This window comes from Myotis yumanensis, unplaced genomic scaffold (genome assembly GCF_028538775.1).
Source record: "Myotis yumanensis isolate MYYU_CA2020_CCGP unplaced genomic scaffold, mMyoYum1.0.hap1 SCAF_9, whole genome shotgun sequence".
Lineage (NCBI taxonomy): Eukaryota > Metazoa > Chordata > Mammalia > Chiroptera > Vespertilionidae > Myotis > Myotis yumanensis.
In genome coordinates this window covers 16,036,298-16,055,946 of record NW_027223760.1, presented here as the reverse complement: position 1 = coordinate 16,055,946, position 19,649 = coordinate 16,036,298, and the positions used below count along the sequence as shown (strand labels likewise).

Below are 19,649 nucleotides of genomic sequence, written 5' to 3'. Positions count from 1 at the left end.
GATCATTGGTATTCTGCCTAGTCCCTCACAGACCAATTTAGTCTAGGATCCAGAGATCTAGTTAAAACAGATGTTAGAAATTTCAGAGCTGCTACTTCTCTGCTTAAAACTTTGCATTAGCTTCCCGTCGCATTCTGGATAAAGCCAGAATCACTGGAATGGTCTACAAGGTCATATGCTATCTGAGCCCCAGTTTAGCAAGGCCCTGAACTAATTCTGTACCAGTGCCACTCACTGGCCTCCTTGCTGTTCCTCATAGACCCAGACATGCTCCTGCCTCAGGGCTTCCGCACTTTCCTGGAATTCTCTTTCCCTGGATATCCAAGGTTATTAGTTCTTAAATGTCAGCTCAGCATGTATTTTCTGGACTACAGCACAACTAAAATCCCAACATCTATACCTCTTCCCAACCCTCTTTTTACTCACCCATGTTTTCTTTTTCTCTGTATTTTTATCAATCACCTTCTAATATGATAAGTATTTTACTTACTTATGTTGCCTCTTTCTATTTCCCACATCTTTCTTCCACAAAAATGCAAGCTCCATGAAAGCAAAGGTCTCTTTTACTCACTGCTCTATTCCCCTGGCTTAGGACAGTGGTTGGCACACAGAGGTGGTCAATTAATATTTCTCAGTTGGATAAATGTAATTGTCCATCGACTTTAAAATGCATCCTCACCCTGACTGATGTGTTTCTACTTTACATCTGACCCCGTTCTGCTTCTTGTGTGCTGTTCCAGCCTCCTGCCCTCACTGGTTGTTTAGGCAAAGCTGACGGTGACGCCAATAGAACTATGTCACTAGATGTGGTTGGCGCTCTGCTGCCGCTGCTTGTCCTTAAGCACATGGTTCCCCCCTCTGCACCGAGGCCACCCGTTCTGTGACACTAGGGAATAACTAAATGCCGAGTGTCAGGATTCCTCTGGGAGTTACCTGTGGACTTCTTTCTTTTATAAGATGTATTACATTAAAAGGTAATAGAACCATCTCTGTGTGTATGAATGTTTTTATTTAAAAGAGAATAAAGCAGCCGAAACCGGTTTGGCTCAGTGGATAGAGCGTCAGCCTGCAGACTGAAGGGTCCCAGGTTCGATTCCGGTCATGGGCATGTGCCTCGGTTGCGGGCACATCCCCAGTGGGAGATGTGCAGGAGGCAGCTGATCAATGTTTCTCTCTCATCGATGTTTCTAACTCTCTATCTCTCTCCCCTCCTCTCTGTAAAAAATCAATAAAATATATTAAAAAAAAAAAGAGAATAAAGCAAAGTTTAAAGTCATTCAAAAGCAGGTATTTTTCTGCATGCCTTATGCTCTATAAGAAATACATTAGCTCATTAGCCAGGGCACACATTTGCATATTGAATGCCTGTCACTGAAATTAAGCAATATTTCTATTTTTTTGATAAAAAATTATTGTTTTAAAAAGGTACATTTTCTAATGCCAGGATCATGTAGAAAGATTTACAAGGTATCAAGCAGAAAAATCAGGAAGCATACAGCAGTGTTGTTGATTTGACCAGAACTTCTACACTTCCTTCAGCAGATGCTATAAAAGGTTTGAAAGATGGGCACTAGTAGAAACCTCTACACTCTTCCTCTCCACAGCATTGATAGAGGACCAAGAATCCTGCTGCTTAGCTGAAGGACGTTCTAGAACATTTCTTAGTGGAGAATATTCCCAAGATAAAAGGTTGTTTCATCTCCTACCCTCATTTTACTTATTTGCCTCAAAGGAGTAAAAACAAGACTGCAAGTGAAGCTGACTTACACAAATCCCATGCTACAAAGAAGCATATTATTGGAATCTTCAAATACATTATCCAAGTAGTTTTAGAGAGAAAGAGTGATGATTTATGACATTTTCATATAAATCATAATTTCTAAACCAGAATATTGATCCCTAAGTAAAATGAGGGGCTACCTGAATTATAAATTTTCTGATTTGGAATTTTTTATATATTTCAAGTAAATATTAGGTCCAAATTATACAGATGCAACTTTAGGCTCAGATTATTGAGCTGGAAACATTTTAGTTCAAAGAAAAAAATTAAACAATTATTTCAATGAATGTATCTAGGGCATAACATTTTTTTTAAAGAATCAAATTTTTATGGCATTATTACTCACTGATGAAATTAGTGACAAGCAAAACAAAAACAATGCCAACATTTCCTGATATTCTGTATTGTGCTTGCCGAATGTTTTTATTTGGTGTCCTGTATTGGGTTTTTCTTGTCCAGATACAAAAATGCAAAGTGATATTTCAAGTGAATATTTGAGTGAAGCCCACTTTTTTTTTCAGCTCATAGTCCCATTTTTCATAAGACTGTGATATAGTGACACTGCGTGTGTATTATAACAGCGAGACAGTTCTCGGAAGCATCTGGAAGAATGGGAAAGCGGAGAAGTTACCAGTGGGATAGAGGGTTGACTGTGTGGGGTTTTGATCCATCACTGAGTTATCCCATCTGAAAAAAAACATTTTTTTTTCATTTTCAGGATCTGGCTATTGGCATAAGGAGCTTAGACTTCCTCATGCTCATTCTTATAAGTTCTTTTTTGAGAATATTGACAATAGGAAATATAGACAAAAGTATTTGCAGAGTATCACAGAATTTTAAAATTATAAACAGGCTTGACTCTTACTCTTGAAACTCTTTTTCTTTGAGGGCTATGTTGTGGAATCAAGCTGGAGTCTTAAAACAAGCACTGAAGATAACAGATATGATTTTAGAAGCACAGAGATGAAGACAATGAATTACGCGTTGCTATGTACAAGATCTCTAGGGCCTGCAAAGAACTCCACCTAATAGAGCCAGGTTTGTCCATGTGTTAATTTGGTCATCCTCATGTTCTTGTATAGCCTGCAAGCTAAGCATGGTTCGTAAATTGTCAAATGGCTGCAAAAATTCAAAAGAAGAATAATTCTTCACAATTGAAAATGTTGTGGAATCCCAATATCAGTGCCTATAAAGTTTTATTGGAATTCCACGTGTTTATTTGTCTATTTTCTATTATTGCTTTCATGCTTCAACAGCAGAGCTGAGTAGTTTCGGCAGAAATCTTATGGGCTTCAAAGCTGAAAGTATTCACTGTCTGGTGCTTTATAGAAAAGCGTTTGTGGACTCCTGATATAATTTACATAACCTTTCCCTATAATTGACTGGTAAGTCACTTGCAATTTTTTACATTAGTTATTAGCTCTGGGATAAACATATCTGTTATTCAGCATAGCTCTCATTTTTGTAGTCCTCACTGTTAGAAAAGCCACTTCAGCCTTGTACCAGACTGAACCTGAGACTCAGTAGTGCATTCTTGGGTCCCAGTAAGGTTTCTGCCTCAAGGTCAAGACATAATGCTTCCCATACTTCCGTATTGGAACAGTGATTTGTCTACTCTTATTTTACTATCAGAGACATACTTAATATTATAATTAATAATAATCAGAAACACCAATCAGAAAGGATATATTCAACCCTATGGCCATAGCAGCACAATTTACCATAGCTAAGATTTGGAAACAGCCTAAGTGCCCATCAGGAGATGAGTAGATTAGAAAACTGTGGTACATCTACACAATGGAATACTATGCTGCTATAAAAAAGAAGGAACTCTTACCATTTGCAACAGCATGGATGGACCTGGAGAGCATTATGCTAAGTGAAATAAGCCAGTCGGAGAAAGATAAATATCACATGATATCAATCATTTGTGGAATATAATGAACAATATAAACTGATGAACAAAAATAGAGTCAGAGAAAAAATATTTTAGAATATAATAGTAATCCTGTTATTTGCAGATTTTTGATATTTCCTACAACTTTTGTGATATTATACTATGTTAGTACAGTTTTGGTAATATTATATTTAGAATCTTTTTTCCTTGAAATATTAATGTTTATTGCATGTGACATTATTATATTTAAAATAGTTTTCCTTGAAATATTAAAAAAAATTAATATAGTAACTAATAATATGATTAAAGAACTGAACTTCAATAACAAAAGAGATACTTTTGAAAGAAATACAGTTTGAGAAAGGTGAAATGTTTTAAAAGGCAAACTTCAATCCCAATCTCACCAATTGTAAAGATTATGTATTTATGTGCCCATAGTATTTTTTTAAAATATGTTTTTATTGATTCCGGAGAGGAAGGGAGAGGGAGAGAGAGATAGAAACATCAATGATGAGAGAGAATCATTAATCAGCTGCCTCCTGCATGTCCCACACTGGGCATGTGCCCTGACCAGGATTCAAATCCATGACCTCCTGGTTCATAGGTTGACACTCCACTACTTAACCACACGGGCCAGGCCTTAATCTTTTTTGTAATCCTCACCTGAGGATATGGTGGTTTTTACAATTGATTTTTAGAGAGAGAGGAAGGGAGAGAGTAAAAGAACTATTGATGTGAGAGTGAAGCACTAATCAGCTGCCTCCTATATAACCCCTACCAGAGATCAAGCCTACAACCCGTGTATGTGCTTTGACTGGGAATCCAACCAGCAACCTTTAAGTGCAAAGGATGTTGCCCAACCAACTGAGCCACACCAGCCAGGGCTGTGCCCTTAATCTTATGAAAACACCATGATTTGTGTATTGCTTATTATTTACAAGTCAATCTTCATTTGGAATCCAGATATTCTTATGTGGAGCTCCAGAACTGCAAACATGTTTGAGGTAAAGATCCTCCATCTATCTCCTCAGGGACTAATCTCTTGGCCTTTCTTGGAGAGGATGTTTTCTAACTTTTTGTTTACTGTGCAGGAATAACTGCGGGAGGAGAGGAATGGTTAATCTTTCCAGTCTCTTAAATATGCTCTTTAGGGTCTAGGAATTCTTGCTTCTTTTCCTTATAAGGGACTCAGAGGAAAGGCAGAAAGACATTCTGATAGGACAACTCTTGACCACGAAGGGAGAAGGAAAGAAAGAGGTTCCCTTCCCATTAGAATGGTATTGCTTTTTACTTTTTCATAGTAGGGGAGAGTTCTAAGCAAAGAAAAAAAGAAAGACTCATGGACAGACATCAGTATGATGATTGACAGAAGGAAGAGGGAAGGAGGAGATGAAAGACAGCAAAGGAGGGATAAATGGTGATGGAAGGAGATGCGACTTGGGGTGGTAAACACACAATACAATATAAAGGTAATGTATTATAGAATTGTATACATGAAATGTGTATAATTTCATTAACCAATTTGGTTCCAATAAATTCAATTAAAGAAAAATTGTTTGGTCAGTGTATTTCTTAGAAATTGCTTTTTCAAAAAGCTTATTCCCATATGTAAAATAAAACACATTTTATCAGGATTCAAATAAAGCTGTGGAGTAGAAATGAAACTGCTTTCATAACAGCAGATATGGAGTTGACACTGTAGTGCTAAATGAAACCACAATCTGCAGTGTCAAATACTCATAGAGTAGGAGTTGGCTACACTTGAATTTGGATATTTCTGTCTTCATCTTTGTGGTCATGCATTTATCTCAGACTTCCAAATTCTGGCATCTGATATCATCACATCAACTTCCAAGTATTATACACATATTGTCAAATATAATCTGAAAAGAAGTATTTTCGAGAACCTGGACAGACTCCTGTATAAATGTATATATCCTACATAATAAAAGGCTAATATGCAAATCACCCAAAAGACACGACTGGTTGCTATGACATACACTGACTACCAGGGGGCAGATGTTCAATGCAGGAGGAGCGCCACTCAGCCAGAAACTGGGCTCACGGCTGGCGAGTGCAACAGTGGTGGTGGGAGCCTCTCCGCCTCTGCAGCAGTGCTAAGGATGTTCAACTGATAGCTTAGGCCCGCCAAACTGCAAGAGGGCGCAGGCTGGGTTGAGGGGCCCCTCCCACCCCCCCCAAGTGCACAAATTTCATGCAATGGGCCTTTAGTATATATATATTGGACTATGACAGTTCTAATGTCGTTGAAGAAGAGCTTACTTGATCTTAGTGTTTAGGTAGGTGGGTAACTGCCCAATTTTTAACAACCAAATCTGTAAGGGTGATCTTCCCTATAGTGGAGGGAGGGAGTTCATCTTTCTCATAGTCTTGCTTTAGCCATATCCAGAGACTACCTTTATCAGCACTCTTCTGTGCTGTGTCTGGGCCTTGCTGTAAACTGCTCTGAGCTTCAAGGTTTCCCAGTGTCTACCAATGGTAACTACCAAGAGACACTTGATGTCTACCCAGAATATGTAACTTCCTATGTAGCTGAAAGTTGGCTTATCTTGCAAAAGCTCTGAGTTCTTAAAATGAAAGCTGGTGAAAATACGATGAAATATATTAACCAATCTGCTGCAGTTCTCATTACCTAAGAAGGAAATTCACATATACTCTTATTCCAGGAGAGCCTCTTGTAATTTTCTTTTAAAATAACTCTTTGTCTCCTTGAAAATAACTTCTACTTACATGCAGTTGCTTAAGCCATGAGGCCCGGAACACTAAAATGAGTGTGCTATCTTGAACTTAATAAAAATATATTTTAGCACTTCCCTGTTAACGGCATCACCATTTGTGGGGATTGTGTGGGGAAGGAATATCCCAATATGGGTAACATTTTCTTGGAGAATGGATCTTTCTTGCTGAACTTTACTGGCTGTGCAGTGTGCGGTAAGCGGGATTTTATGCTGATCACAAACAAATCTTTGAAAGAGGAAGATGGAGAAGAAATAGTTCCTATGATCACCTGTTAGAATCGTCATCAAGTAGTAGCCAGGCATGAATAGACATTCCGTATCATGGATGAATTTCAGGAGCACACCATGCTGTGTTTGTTATGTGGCAAAGCTGAAGATACTAACAGTATTCTCCCTGATGACCCCCGACAAATGACTCTGATATCCTAAGGATCCTTCTGCAGTTCTGTTGTAACTAGGTTGTGTTGGTTGCAATACTGCAAACCTGATGGTTTGTCTTAGTTTTTAATGGAAATTATTTGCTTATCTGTTTCTGCTTAGACTGACCTATTCTTTGAAAGAAAAGAAGTAATTTGGGGGATTACTGTTCTCTGGAGCTGAGCTCTTCTGCCAGAGTTCCCAGTTCACACAGGTGCAGCCAGAATGAAGCATCTTTGTTAGTGCTGTGTGGCTAAAAAATAATTAGAATGGGAGAACCTAGTGCCCAGATCTTGGTTCCAATAAAAGGAACCAGGGCTCCTTGGAGAAATGACTTAGTCTAGGACTAGGGCTATAAATACGCAAGATGAGCCCGGAGCATCTTGTGCCAAAAGAAAAAAAAAGAAAAGAAAGAAAGTGCTCAGAAAAAAATCACAATGGTTGGGGATGTCAGAAGGACAGAAGAGCCAACTGAAGGAGCTCCCAGTAACCAAAGCTGGAACAATTCAAGTAAAAAATTAAGTAGCATTGGATTATAACCCAAACTATAAAATAAATATTCATGAATCCATACTGACATAAATAAATGGTTGAATAAGTAAATATATACATTAAGACAGGAAAATCTCCCATGCAAAAGATTTTCAAATAATGTGTGTAGATATTCCCCACTCCTTAAGTGTGAGTGTGTGTGTTGACTTCCCTCCAGAGTATAGTATTGCAAGGGGACACACACGAGCCCGGATCAAGGTTAACATCATTGGTGATCGGCCATGTCATAGCATGATGTGATGAGAACGGACTTTACCTTTGTAGTATCCTCCCCCAAAACCATAACTCCAGTCTCATCATTAGAAAAACATCAAAGAAATACCAGTTCAGGGACATTCTACAAAACACCTGACCAGTGCTCCTCAGAACTGTCAGGTCATCAAAGATAAGGAGGTCTGAGAAACTGGTTCACTCAAAGTAAGTAAGTCAACGACTACTTAATGTAATGTCATATCCTGAATGGGATCGTACACCAGAAAAAGGACCTTGGGGAAAACTGGGGAAATCTGAATAAAGTGTGGACTTTTGTTAATATAAATAGAATGGTTTCATTTGCTCCAGAGGAATCCTAGACTATCTTAACTTGCATAGCTGGAAGAACCCTGGGTGTTCTAAACTCTGGCATTTAGGTCCCTCTGCTGTTTGGTAGCAGCAAAACCATTAAGCAAAGCATTACTCTCTTTTTTATTGTCCCCTTTTAAAAAAACTGGCCTAATAAGAATTGATATTGTATATCCTGCACAGTATTATGGAGAGATCCAAATGAATAATGAATGTAAAATGCTCTGGAAAGCATAGAAAGAAGTAGATACAAATGAGATGGCTTCAGTTAATTCTCATTGTGAGACCAAACTTAAAAGGGTTAGGCATTACAAATGAAATTGTTTCCTCTTCAGATCTAAGAGACTTAGGCATTCTGAACGAAGGCTTTGCTTGTAAGAAAAAAAGGTGAGCAAAATGATCATTATTGATACCAGGGGAAAGCTTTGTTGTATAACAGGGGTAATAAAGGCTGAGGTTTATTGAGTACTTACTTTGTGCCAAGGCCTTTTAAAAAAAACACTGATTTAATCCCCATTCACAGATCCATGAGGCAGGTACTATTATTAATCTTTTAGAGCCAACGAAACTAAGCACAAGAAGTTGAGTAGCTCACTCAGGGTCACACAGCTGGTAGTCCCTCCCTCTCAGGAGTGCTCAGTACACATGAAGTAGAGGGTCTGGCAAGGTCAGGGAGAGTCTGAGAACATCAGTGACCGCCTTCTCAGAAACCAAGGCATGTCTAACCAAAATAATAATAATAAAAAGTTATTATTTGGAAAAGCTAAGTTAGCTGCGCCTTAGGAATCAGTTGTTTTATTCCTGGAAAATATTTTCCACTTACTGCAAATCTATATCTGACCTGCTGAGGAAATCATTTGGTGAAATGAATCCAGAAAGTAGAGAAAGTGCTTCATTACTTTAAATAGCACTAAGCCCGTTACAGCCTCTGAATGGTCCCTTTTTGGAGTTTGAATGCTTCCAACTTAGCCATTTGGAGCTCAAGAGTGCAATTTCATATGCCTCTACTGCTATCTTCGTCTATTGCAAGATGTATAATTATTATCTATTTTGAACTAAATATACTACAAAAATTTAAAACATACAATCCTATCCATATGTTTTATTATTTTACCAACATCATGCTATGTTTTGTGATACTTTCTTTTTCATCTTCTAGAATTTTTCTCTAGATCTAAAAGAATGAAGATCTTTTGAACCCCCCACCCCAATAAAATGAAAAAAAATATATATTTTAGCAAAGATGAACTTGCTATAGGTGAGGGCCCCAGGTGTAAGGCTACTTCATGTTAGCATGCACACAAAGAGTTCAATGCTTTGTACAAAATTTGGCCTTATCTTGAGAAAGGCTTTCTAGTAAATCAGTAGTAATCCCTTGCTTTTAGGTGATGATGAAGTACTCCATTTTTTTATATTACTACTAGAGTCCTGGTGCACAAAATTTGTGCACTTGGGGGGGGGGGTCCCTTAGCCTGGCCTGTGCCCTCGCAGTCCAGGAGCCTTGGGGTGATGTCCTACTGATGGCTAAGCCATCAGTCGAACATCCTTAGCATTTCCACGGAGGTGGGAGAGGCTCCCACCACTGTCGCTGTGCTCACCAGCCGTGAGCCTGGTTTCTGGCTGAGCGGTGCTCCCCCTGTGGGAGCACACTGACCACCAGGGGGCAGCTCCTGCGTCGAGTGTCTGGCCCCTGGTGGTCAGCACGCATCATACTGACTGGTCATTCCACCATTAGGTCATTTGCATATTAGCCTTTTATTATGCGGGATTTTACATAAAGGCTGGATTTGGAGATGGTGCCTATTATCCTGATGGCTCAAATAAGAAGCCAGAAAAAGACAATAAAATAAAAAGAGAAAGAACAGGTTATCTTATACAAGCTGCAATAGAATCAACTAGGTTTACTCCACTAGTCCTACCATTCATTACTCCACCTACATTTAATCTCTCAGAACTCAAGTCTGTTGAATCTCTGAAATGTTATTTCCACTTCTAGTTAATTTTTCTTCTTCAATAAATGCCAGAAGGGAATAATATTTTGATTAGTCAGAGTTCTCCTCTACCTTATTTAAGTTTCTGTATTAGAACTTGCTTTTGTCGATAAGTATGCATATCTGATCTGGTCATTGATTTACAGAGCTATCCTCAAAATTTTCATGCTCCTTAATCATCTTTCCTCTCTGAGTATAGAATGTTCTAATTGTGTTATACACATTCAAATTGTACATATAACATATGCCTGTTGTAGTATCATTTTTATACTTTCAATAATTTTCCCTTTTACTAAGTATCTTATAAAACATAATACTTACATTTGTTTTGAGTGTTTGCTTCTTGCGCTGACTATAAAAATACTACAAGCATCTTTTCAATGAGTTGTCTTGATGTCATTCCTTTTCACAGAGAATAAAAGACTTCTGAGTTCCCCTGACATCGTTCAGCACTGGACCCTACAGTCTCTAGGACACTCAGCATTACTAGTGTGTCCCCATGCTGACTTGCTTAAGAAATGCCAACGAGTCATCTCCATTTGCAAGATCATTACTAGAGAAAGCAAAGCAACAATTGCAGGCCCTTTTCAATGATTCATCACACAGGCACTGAGAGACAGGCACCGTGCTTGGTGTTTGATATGAACTTGCCTCAGATTGCTGGGAGAAGGGAGTAATTTCCTCAGTTAGCCTCTCTGCTTTCAGAATTGGTTAAAAGTCAGAATTTTATCAGATTTTTCAGGTGAAAAATTTTCATATAAAATTTTGTGGCAGATACTGGTGTTTTCTTTTTCCATAGTCATATCCCTTTCTTCTTTCCTAAAGAAGGCCAACTTTTCTCAGGCATGGATAGTATTGTTCTCCAAATAAAGGCCACCCAACTAGTGTTTTAAGAGATAATTATATTCTTCTTAAAGCATGTTTTTATTGATTTCAGACAGAGGAAGGGAGAGGGAGAGAGAGATAGAAACATTGATGAGAGAGAAACATTGATTAGCTGCCTCCTGCACACCCCCTACTGGGAACTGAACCTGCAACCCAGGCATGTGCCCTGACCTGGAATCGAACTGGTGACCTCCTGGTGCATGGGATGATACTCAACCAAGTGAGCCATGCCAGCTGGGCTAAACCATTTTTTTCTTTAAGTCAGTCATGGGAACCCCATTTGTCTTTTACAACAAGTGATTTGTGAATTGGATAATGAAGCAGTTTTGGCCAACAAGATAGCTGGAGAGTCTGCTGAAAGTCTCTGACACATGAAAAGACTGATTTATTTATTTATTTGAAAGTTGCTCTATGAAGACATGATCCTTACAACTGCTATAGTCATCTTAAAACCTTAAGCAGTGTTATCAACAACATACCAAATGATGGTGGAGCAGAATAGTGGAACAAACATCATAAGCTACTACATCAACCATGGGACTGCCGAATTCCAGAGTTCTTACTGAGAGAGACAATAAACGACCATTTCTTCAAGTACTTTTAATTGGGCATTGTGTTACATAGAGCTAAAAATCTTAAAAGACCCATGTTACAACCACATTTCCCAATGACATAATCTAGTTCATTGCGTCTTCTCTGAAGTTTTCCTTAGCTCTAGCTGTATAACAGTGAAAGACTGCTGTGTCATTCAATACTCATTTAAATGGCTGATCAGCAGGACCAGTGTTTATGATATTAGTGGGGAGCTGGGGTAATTTTTTGACTGGTTCCATGAAGTCTTTGTGCTTTTTGTATATATTGATGTCTAATAGAAAGAACAGTACACCATAGGGATCTTAAACTATTTTACATTCTATTTCAACTCACAGATCTAGATTTAATTTATTTTTAGTACTGTCAAACACTTTAAAAAATCTTTATCTGAAAGATTGCTAATTTTTAAACTTTATTTTTATTGTTGATACTATTACAGATGGCCCCATTCTCCCACACCCTTTGCCCATCTCCACCCAGCCCCCACCCTTCCCTCCCTCTGGCCACCACCACACTGCAGTCTGTGTCTATGGGTTCTTTCACTAATCCCTTCACCTTCTTTCATCCAGTCCCTCTCTCCCCCAACCCCTCTGACAGCTTTCAGTCTCTTCTATGTATCCATGACTCTATTTCTATTGTGTCTGTCAGTTTATTTTGTATATTAGATTCCACACATAAATAAGATCATATGGTATTTGTCTTTCTCTGACTGGCTTCTTTCATTTGGCATAATGCTCTCCAGGTCCAGCCATGCTGTCATAAAAGGCAAGATTTTCTTCATTTTTATGGCTGTGAAGTATTCCATTGTGCAAATGTACCAAAGATTTTTTAATCTACTCATCTACTGATGGGCACTTGGGCTGTTTCCAGACCTTGGCTATTGTGAATAGTGCTGCTATTAACATAGAGGTGCATCTATTTGTTCAAATAGTGTTTTGGGATTCTTAGGATATATTCCCAAAAGTGGGATCACTGGGTCAAAAGGTAGTTCCATTTTTAACTTTTTCTGAGGAAATTACTATGTTTCCTACTGTTTTCTACTATGCTACACCAGGCTGAATTCCAACCAACAAGGCACTAGGGTTCCCTTTCCTCCACATTCTCGCCAGTACCTACTGTTTTTGATTTGTTGGTAGGAACCAATCTGGCAAGTGTGAGGTGATACCTCACTGTTGTTTTAATTTGTATTTCTCTGATGATTCTTCATATGTCTCTTGGCCATCTGCATGTCCGCTTTGGAGAAGTGTTTATTCAATTCCTTTGCCCTATTTTTAAGTGGATTGTTTGTTTTCTTGGTGTTGAGTTTTATAAGTTCGTTACATATTTTGAAAATTAACCTCTTATAAGATGTCTCATTGGCAAATATGTTCTCCTATACAGTGGGTTTCCTTTTCATTTTGTTGATGGTTTCTTCTGTTGTGCAGAAGCTTTTAATTTTGATATAGTCTTATTTGTTTATTTTTTTCCTTAGTTTCCCTTACCCAAGGAGATAATAGCAACAAAAATATTGTTATGAGAGATGTCTGAGATTTTACTGCTTATGTTTTCTTCTAGTATTTTTATGGTTTCAAGACTTACATTTAAATCTTTTATCCATTTTGAGTTTATTCTTGTGTATGGTGTAAGTTGGTGGTCTAGTTTCGTTTTTTGGCATGTATCTGTCCAGTTTTCCCAATGCCATTTATTGAAGAGACTGTCTTTTCCTCATTGTATGCTCTTGCCTCCTTTGTCAAATATTAATTGACCTAAAAGCATGGGTCGATTTCTGGGCTCTCTGTTCTATTGCATTGATCTACTAGTATAATGCCAGTACCAGCCTGTTTTGATTATAATGGCCTTCTAGTATAGTTTGAAATCAGGTATTGTGATTCTTCCAACTTTGTTCTCCTTTCTCAAAATTGCTAAGGCTATTCGGGGTCTTTTGTGGTTCCATATAAATTTTTGGAGTATGTTTTCTAGATCTGTGAAATGCTCTTTGTATTTTAATAGGAATTGTATTGAATCTATAGATTGCTTTGGGTAGGATGGACAATTTAATGATGTTAATTCTTCCAATCCATGAACATGTTATATGCTTCTAATTTGTATCTTCCTTAATTTTTTCTTCAATGTCTTAGAGTGTTTTTTTTTTTTAAAGCAGAGTCCTCTATTTTAGCCAACAGTAGAACTCTTAAGTTCAAGTATAAGATTTTGTATAATTAAAGGAAATGAGTGCAAGTGCAACTTTTACCTATCAACTGGTATTAGGAAAGGTGTGAAAGGGAGATGTAAAGAAAGAATACATTGTTCAGAAACAATAGGTTGTGTCTTCCCTACCTCTGATGTTGCTTTCTATTTATTTTTAAATATGTGTTTTATTGTGATTGGTATTACAGATATCTCCTATTTTCCCCCTTTTACTCACCTCCTCCCAGCATCTACACTCCTCAGGTCTTTACTACCCTATTGTCTGTGTCCATGGGATATGTGTCCTATAGTTTTATAAAATATATTTTTATAGATTTCAGAGAGGAAGGGAGAGGGAGAGAGAGAGACATCAATGATGAAGGAGAATCGTTGATCAGCTGCCTCCTGCATGCCCCACACTGGGAATGGAGTCTGCATCCAGGACATGTGCCCTGACTGGGAATCAAACCTCCTGGTTCACAGGTTGATGCTCAAGCACTGAGGCACGCCGGCCAGCCCTATAGTTTTTTGAGTACATGTCTTTTACCTCCATGGCTAAATTTACTCCTAGGTACATTTTTGTTGTTGCAATGGTAAGTAGGGTTGTTTTCATAGTGTCTCTTTCTGATAGTTCATTACTTGTGTTTAAAAGTGTCACCAATTTCTGAATATGTAATTTTGTATCCTGCTACTTTGCTATATTCATTTGTTAAATCTAGTAGGGTTTTTTTTGGGTGGAATTTTTAGTATTTTTTTATGTACAATATCATGTCGTCTGCAAATAATGACACTTTTATTTCTTCCTTACAATTTGGATGCCTTTGATTTTTTCTTCATCTCTGATCGCTATGGCTCAGACTTCCAATATTGTGTTGAATAAGAGTTGTGAAAGTGGACATCCCTGTCTTATTCCTGATCTTAAGGGAAATGCTTTTAAATTTTGCCCATTGTGTATGATGTTGGCTGTAGGTTATTCATAATATATATGGCCTTTATTATGCTGAAGTATGATCCCTCTATTCTCACTTTGCTGGGAGTTTTAATATAAATTGGCACTGGATTTTATTGAATGCTTTTTCTGAATCTATTGATCTGATCATGTGATTTTTATCTTTCATTTTGTTTATGTGATGTATCACACTTATTTGATTTGTAAATATTGTACCAAACTTGCATCCCTGGAATAAATCTCACTTGATCATAGTGTATAATCTTTTTAATGTATTGCTGGATCCGGTTTGCTAATATTTTGTTGATATTTATTTTAGCATCTATGTTTATCAGAGATATTGGCTTATAATTTTCTTTCTTTGTAGTGTCCTTCTCAGGTTTTGGAGTTAGGATAATGCTGGCCTTGAAAAAAGAGCTAAGATGTCTTCATTCCTCTTTAAATTTTTTGGAATAGTTTGAAGAGGATAGGTGTTAGTTTTTCTTTGAATGTTTGGTAAAACTTGCCTGTGAATCCATCCGGTCCAGGACATTTGTTTGCTGGGAGGATTTTTTTGTTTTTTTTTTTATTGCTCCAATTTCATTCGTTGTAATCGGTCTATTCAGGTTTTTTTATTCTTCTTGATTTAGTTTTGGTAGATTGTATGTTTCTAGGAATTTAACTATTTTCCATGGTTGCCCAATTTGTTGGCATATAGTTGTTCGTAGTATTTTTCTTACAATCCTTTGTATTTCTGTGATGTCAGTTGTTATTTCTCCTCATTCATTTCTGATTTTATTTATTTGTGCCCACTCTCTTTTTTTCTTGATGTGTCTGGTTAAAGGTTTGTCAATCTTGTTTATCTTTTCAAAGAACCGCCTCTTGTTTTCACTGAATTTTTGTATTGTTTTTTACTCTCTAAGTCATTTATTTCTCCTCTGATCTTTATTATTTCCTCCCTTCTACTTACTCTGAGCTCTTTGGTTGTTCTTTTTCTAGCTCTTTTATGTATAACATTAGATTGCTTATTTGAGTTTTTTTTTTCTTCTTGAAGTAAACATGTAATGCTATGAACTTCCCTCTCGGGACTGCTTTCACTGTGTCTCATATATTTTGGGTTGTCGTGTGTTCATTTTCATTTGTTTCTATGTAAATTTTTATTTCTTTTTTAAACTCATTGGTATCCCATTCATTGTTTAATGACATGGGTTAGCCTCCATATGTTTGAATGTTGATGAGTATTTTCACTGTAGTTGAATTTTAATATCATCCCACTGTGATGAGAAGATGCTTGTATGATTTCAATCTTCTTGAATTTTTTAAGACTTATTTTGTGTCCTAACATGCAGTCTATCTTTGAGAATGTTCCATGTGCACTTGAGAAGAAGGTATATTTTGCTACTTTGGGATGAAATATTCTCTAAATAGCAATTAAACACTTCTGATCTAGTTTTTCATGTAAGGTTGCTGTTTCCTTATTTGTTTTTTTGTCTGGAAGATATATCCATTGATGACAGTGGGGTATTAAAATCCTCTTCTAACCCTAAATGGTTTGGCTCGGTGGATAGAGCATTGGCCTGCGGACTGAGGGGTCCTGGGTTCGATTCCGGTCAAGGGCATGTACCTTGGTTGCCGGCACATCCCTAGTAGGAGGTGTGCAGGAGGCAGCTGATCGATGTTTCTAATTCTCTATCCCTCTCCCTTCCTCTCTGTAAAAAATCAATAAAATACATTTTTTAAAAAAATCCCCTTCTATGACTGTACTTTGTCAATCTCTCCTTTAAAGTCCATCAAGATTTTCTTTCCATGTTTAGTTGCTCCTATATTGGATCCATAAGTTTACCAGGGTTATATCCTCTTGTTGGAACAATTATGTAGTGGCCTTGTCTCTTTTATGGCCTTTGTTTTGAAATCTCTTTTGTCAGATATGAGTATTGCTACCCCAGCTTATTTTGTTTATTTGTTTCTTTCCATTTGCATGGGAAATATTCCCCATTCTTCATGTTCAGCCTGTGTGAATCTTTTGTTCTGAGGTAGACCTCTTGTAGATTGCATATGTATGGGTCATGTTTTCTTATCCTCTCAGCTATCTTATGTTTTTTGATTAGAGCATTTAAGCTATTTACATTTAAGGTCATTATTGATAAATACTTATTTATTGCCATTTTTTCTTTATACCTATGTCCCCCCGCCCCCCATTTCTTCTTCTTCAAGCAATCTTTTTAAGACATTGAGGACGTATCAAGATAATTCTTGCTTCATATTAAACAGTGTTTTACAAAGTATCATACTTTAAAAAGATATTAGCTTGTAAGAACATGTAATAAATAACTTCAAAATGCAATGGGTATTTAATTTTAAAGTATGCCTTTAACATTTATGTAAAATGATTTTTGTACTCGTTCAATAGAAACTTATCTGGCCACTGGGTAAAGCTAGCAATAAAACTACTGGTCCGCAATGTGATCTCTTGCAATAGTGGTTTGGTGGTAATGAACTCTTTTAGCCTTTACAATTTTTTTTTTAATCTGGGAAGCTCTTTATTTTGCTTTCAATTTTAAATATCCTTGCTGGGTAGAGTAGTCTTGGTTGTAGTCTTGGCATTTCATCTCTTTGAATACTTCATGCTAATTTCTTCTGGTCTGAAGTGTTTCTGTTGAGAAATCCACTGATAGCCTTATTGGAACTCCCTTGTAGGTAACTAACTGTCTGTCTCTCGCTGCCTTTAAGATTCTCTCTTTGTCTTTAGCCTTTGCCATTTTTATTATGATGTGTCTTGCTGTGGTTTTCTTTGGGTTCATCTTATTTGGGACTCTGAAGTTCCTGAACTTGGGTGACTTTTTTTTTCATCAGGTTAGGGAAGTTTTCAGCTATTATTTCTTCAAACAGTTTCTCTATCCTTTGCTCACTCTCTTTCCCTTCTGGTTCCACTATAATGTAGATGTTGTCTCAGAGGTTTCTTAGACTTTATTCTTTTTCTTATTTTTAATTTAATGTTTTAAATTCTCACCCAAGTATATGGTTTCCTCTCAGATGCACCCTGACTAGGACTCAAACCTCCAACCAAGGTATGTGCCCTGACTGAGAATTGAACTTGAAACCTTTCGGTGCATGGAATATGCTCCAGCCATATGAGCCCCTCAGCCAGGGCTTCCTCATTTCTGGTAATTCTCTCTCTCTCTCTCTCTCTCTCTCTCTCTCTCTCTCTCTTTTGATGCTCTGCTTAGGTGTTTACTGTTATCTGGTACTCTAATTTGCTGCTTTGATCCTCTGCTTCATCTAACCTGCTGTTGATTCCTTCTAGTATACTCTTTATTTCAGATATTATATTCTTTACTAGAGGCCTGGTGCACGAATTTGTGCACCAGTGGGGTCCCTTGGTCTGGCCTGTGGGATCAGGCCAAAACCAGCTCTCCAACATCCCCCAAGGGGTCCAGGATTGCAAGAGGGTGCAGGCCAGGCTGAGGGACCCCACTGGTGCATGATCGGGGCTGGGGAGAGATGTGGGAGCCTAGCCAGCCATTGAGGGACTGTGGGAGGGCTCCAGGGCATGTCCAGCCCATCTCGCTCAGTCCTGATCAGCAGGACTCCAGCAGCAAGCTAACCTGCCGGTCGGAGTATCTGCCCCCTAGTGGTCAGTGCATGTCATAGCAAATGGTTGAGTGGCCTTAGCATATCATTAGCATATTACACTTTGATTGGTTGAATGGCTGACTGGTTGACTGGACACTTAGCATATTAGGCTTTTATTATATAGGATTTTTGACTCATTCTTTTTTAAAACATATGTTTTATGGTTGGTTTTTTTTTTTAGAGAGAGAGAGGAAGGGAGAAGAAGAGCTAGAAATATCAATGAGACACATTGATTGGCTGTCTCCTGCACACCCACTCGTGGGGACTGAGTTTGCAATCTGGGTATGCGGCTTGACTGGGAATCCAACCAGTAACCTCTTGGTGCATGGGTCAATGTTTGATGCTCAACTGCTGAGCCACACCAACCGTGCTTGACTCATTCTTTTCTATGGTTTTCATGTTATCTTTATTGGTTGCTATCCCTTTGTTCAAGTTCTCACTGAGGTCATCCATTCTTCCTTTAAGGTCCTTGAGCATCCTTATAACCATTATTTTAAAATTTGCATCTGGTATTTTAGTTGCTTCCATTTCATCCATTTCATTTAATTGTTCTTTAAAAACATGGAACACTTCACATATTTGCATGTCATCCTCACTCAGGGACCAAACTAATCTCCTCTTTATTGGTCTAATTTTAGTATATGAACTGCTGAAGCGAGCACAAGATTGCTAATTTTTAATTTTTGAATGTCCTCATAATATAATTTATTGTGCGCTGCAACAGATGTATTATCACTATTATGTTTGTTTATATTTTCATTTATTACTCCACATACCTTTGAGGGAAATAATTGACATAATGAAAACAAACTTCACTTAGAGAAAACATACAGAAACTTGTGAAATTATGTTTGTGTTTCTTGACTTTAAAAAAGAAGAATGAAGGAAGGTTACTATTGCATCAAGGAAATGAATTATTTTAGTTATAACATGTTCTAGCAGAGTTAGAGATTATATTTGTGAAAATGAGACAATAAACTATAATTAAAGTTAATTTATATTTAATACGTCATGTAGGATTTTATCATTTTCTTTTAAATAGTATATTTCTATTGCATTATTATCTACTTAAAATTTAACTATGCCTTTTTGGAGTTTCATTAAATTATCTCTAAGTTAGTATTAGTTTCCTTAGTTAGCCTAATTATGTTATTATGAGATAAATAAAACCTTTCATATGGACATTCAGCAAGGGATATTTCCATGTAGGGTATTAAATACAATCCTTAATATCTGATATAAAACCAGCATTCATATACTCTACCTGTTTTTTTTCCCCTTAGAAATGTTGCTGAAAAACAGACTTATTAATACTCAATAATGAAAATGTGAATAGTTATGACCAAAGGATAGAGAGAAAATATGAAGCCCAAATCACAGTTACGTACATATGACAGTTTGATAAAAATTGAGTAGAAAGATATTTAGTAACTTTATACTAAAGTCAAAATGCTTACTCCTTCATTTTATAGAGGTGGGTATAGAA

At 37.3% G+C, this 19,649-nt stretch overlaps 1 protein-coding gene, 1 non-coding gene and 1 pseudogene across 2 annotated transcripts in view; 1 reads left to right on the top strand and 2 right to left on the bottom strand.

Annotated features, from left to right (window-relative positions):
• The window catches only part of LOC139016627 (protein Churchill-like), a 36,880-nt pseudogene extending 30,015 nt beyond the window's left edge, over positions 1–6,865 (top strand).
• The window catches only part of KCND2 (potassium voltage-gated channel subfamily D member 2), a 518,551-nt gene that overhangs the window by 67,398 nt on the left and 431,504 nt on the right, over positions 1–19,649 (bottom strand).
• On the bottom strand, positions 18,719–18,825 carry LOC139017080 (U6 spliceosomal RNA). The gene has a single exon (XR_011472766.1). It is a non-coding gene; the product is annotated as a U6 spliceosomal RNA (small nuclear RNA).